We start from the raw sequence: 3,327 nt of genomic DNA on the forward strand, positions 1-3,327 counted from the left end.
GTTCATTCCTGCTAGCTACACAGGGATTTGATGTAGCTGCTTTCAATCCTCCGGCTCTGCCGGGATAAGTAACATTTCAGGCTGTCACTGAACTGAAGGAGGGAGATCATTTTTTGACAGGTTACGCCTCCTCTTAAAGGTGTTTGTCTGGCAGCCTTGGTTCCCAGGTCTCTCCTGAGGGAAGAAAGTTTCTGTGCAAAATACCAAACCTTTTAACAGAGCGGAGGGAAAGGCAACGGCCACATGATGAGGCCAATATGTACCACCACATGATTCTTTTACGTGGGATGACGCTGAGCACTGACTGATCTGCACTCTCTTGTGTTTGAAGAGATGTTGAGTTTTGCACTTGGGAACCTATAAGGCTGAAGCAATGTTATGGATAGTGACACTGCGACTGAAGGGTGATTTAAGGTTGTAAAAATTGTTAAAAACACTGAGCTTAAACGTGAACTGCCTGTTATTAAAGGCTGGTTTCCCCACGTCGGTTCCATAAGCTCTGCTAGAAAGGCCCTGGGTTCTCTCCTGCCTCGGTGGGAACTCGAGGGAATCGTCCCCTGCTGCCCTTGGCCGAATTACCGCCGAAGACCGGGCTGCGCTTCGGCGGCGGGTCCCCCTCCGTCTTCGGCAGTAATTCGGCGGCAGGGGGGGGCCCACCGCAGGTCTTCGGGGCACTTCAGCGGCGGGTCCCGGAATGGAAGGGCCCCCCGCCACCAAAGACCCCGGGCCCCCAGAATCCTCTGGGCGGCCCTGTTGCAAGGCAGAGGCAGTCCTCTCTGTTTCCGCAAAAGATTCACCAAAAGGTGGGAAGAGCAGACACATTTGTTAAGGCACTACTGGGAGCTGCATCCCTAACTCCACTTTACCTGGCAGGTGAGTCACCCAGCTTAGCCACGGTGCGACTCTCTGGGACTTTTCTCCCAACCGCTCCATTTTTCATCAATGACAATCAAAAGGAAGGTGACATGACGTGTGTGTGTGAACATCTCCAGGGAATCACAAGGATGTGTGGCGCAGGATCTCATGTTGCAGCAATTGCAGTCGAAGCAACCGCCATGCCAATGTCAGTCATAGCAGCGTTTTCATCAACTCCAGGTTTGTGATTTGATTGTTTCCAATGCTTCTCTCCAAAGAAGCCCTTTCCTTAGCAAGCAATGACTTGGATACCAAGGGAGGCCTCTTCTGTTTCCTAGGAAGACACAGGAAAATGTGAGTAGAGGAGACAAAAGCCATACACCAAGACACCACTGGGAGTTGAAGCCAGGATCTCCTGTTTACTAGACAGGTGCTTTAGCCAGCTAAGCCATGGTGCCTGCCTGAAAAAAGTATTTGCAACTGTTTCATTTGATGGTTCAAGTCAAATTCTAAAGTACAGACGTTCCCCATTTCCCTCAAGACTTGCAGACCTTGAGGTGTCTGGCTCTCTGTGCACAGAAAGCCACAGCTGAGTAGACAGAGGGCTTCTAACATGTGCCTCTCCCACCAGTCACTGTGATCATATAATGGTTAGTGATCTGTGTTTCAGTCGCAGCAACCTCAGCTCAGTTCTGAGTCATGGTAACCTTTCCTTCAGCTCCAGACTTCTCATTTGCCACTTTCCATGTGTGGTGGGCTGTCTGCCCCAAACAAGCAGGAGAAAGATTAAGACAGCCTTGAAGAGGCTGTGCAGAACCCAGCCTATCAAGAAAGGGCTTATTGGGAGAGCCAATCAGGAGAAGGCTTGCTGGAGCAGCCCATATATAAAGAGCTGCTCAGCACAGCAAGAGTTAGTCACTCCTTGGAGTTTGAGGAGGGAGGATTGGCTGCTGTGAAGGAAGGAAGGAGGCGGGAGGGCACCATGATCAGAGTAGTGCTGGGGTAAGGGGTGCATGAGTGACCTCCTGGCTGACTACTGCCAGACTAAGGCCCTGATACAAAGGTGGAGGAAGGTTCTAGGTCTGTTGGGAAATGGTCCAGGGAAACAGATGGCAGGGTTGGAGGTTCACACCTTTTGCCTCAGTAGCCACTGACACAGGTGGCTACACCCTGGACTTCAGCCTGCCACTGAGGCAAGTGTCTGGGTAGAGGACATCCCCCACCCACCCAGCAGCGGGGAGAGAACTGAGTGGGGCACAGCCAGAGGGCTGTGTCCGTAAGAGGACACTGAAGTCCTGAGAGCAACATGGGTCCTAATGATAGAACAGATGGTGGCCAGACGCTACTAGATGAAGGTGCACCGGAGAACCAGAGCTAATTGCTAGGATGGTCAGCAGGAGGTGCTGCAGTGAGGCATGCCCCATGGCACCAAGACTCAGCCGCAAGGAAGGCTCTCTCTGTCTTGAACAAGCACTTAGAAGGATTCTGCTGACAGATCTTTTCTTTTTCTGAAAAGAGATACAAAAAAAGGAGCCAACAGACACACTAGGTTCAGCGAGGAAGAACTGTCGGGCCAAGCCAGGCTCTCCTGGTTAGTAGGAAGGTTCTTCAGCCAGCTCTTCACAAAGATCACTGTCTAGAGACCTTTTAATAGCCACTGCAGATGTTCACCACAAAAGAGGTGCCAAAATGGAGTTCTCCACTGCCTGCAGCCATCACGCTACCAGGAGTTCTGTGCACAGAGAGGCCCCTGCTGGTGGGAAAAGGCTTTGGTAGAGACTCTTCTGACACCACCCGTTCTCATATAGTGTTTAGCGCTCTGTGTTGTGGCTTCAGCATCCACAGATGCCAGTTCAATTGGGGGACATTTTTCCTGTCTCCACATTTGTCTAATGGCTCCTTTCAACACTTGTCACCAAAAAGACCTGTTTCTTTTGCAAGCGATGTACAGCTAGGCAAAGGCAGTCTTCTCCATTTCCTCAAAAGATCACCAAGCTGTGGGGAGAGGAGACACATTCAGCCAAGCTGGATGCTGAATCTCCTCTTTATTCAGAAGGTGTCTGTGAAGGACATACCTCTACACCATGTAGAGGTCAAGAATAGGACTTTATTACACACAGTGCTGGCAGAGTGGGCTTATTAGGCTCAGAGACACTGTTAATTAATTAATTACAATAGAATATATAGATTTTCCATGGGCGGGGGAAAGTGACAGGCTAGGCAGTTCCACACCCCGGGACAGGTTTTGCAAGACAGGATAAGCACATTAGCCAATGATTAACAGATTAGATAATGTCTCCACCCATGGTCTCAAGTTAGCAAGTTAACATTTCATTCATACTTTGATAAAATGTTATTAGTATAAAATATATATGTTGAATTCTGATTTGGGATCCATAGGAATGGAGCAACTCCTTTGATTGTCCAACAGGTACATTCCTAGGGGTTAAAGCAAAGAAAGAGTGAAAGTAT

General features: G+C 49.5%; 1 non-coding gene across 1 annotated transcript; it reads right to left on the reverse strand.

Annotated features, from left to right (window-relative positions):
• Nucleotides 1–1,239: 1,239 nt before the first annotated feature.
• TRNAT-AGU lies at nucleotides 1,240–1,313 on the reverse strand. The gene has a single exon. It is a non-coding gene; the product is annotated as a tRNA-Thr (tRNA).
• Nucleotides 1,314–3,327: the final 2,014 nt, after the last annotated feature.

This window comes from Mauremys mutica, unplaced genomic scaffold (assembly GCF_020497125.1).
Source record: "Mauremys mutica isolate MM-2020 ecotype Southern unplaced genomic scaffold, ASM2049712v1 000411F_np12_subseq_1:68921_obj, whole genome shotgun sequence".
Taxonomy (NCBI): domain Eukaryota; kingdom Metazoa; phylum Chordata; order Testudines; family Geoemydidae; genus Mauremys; species Mauremys mutica.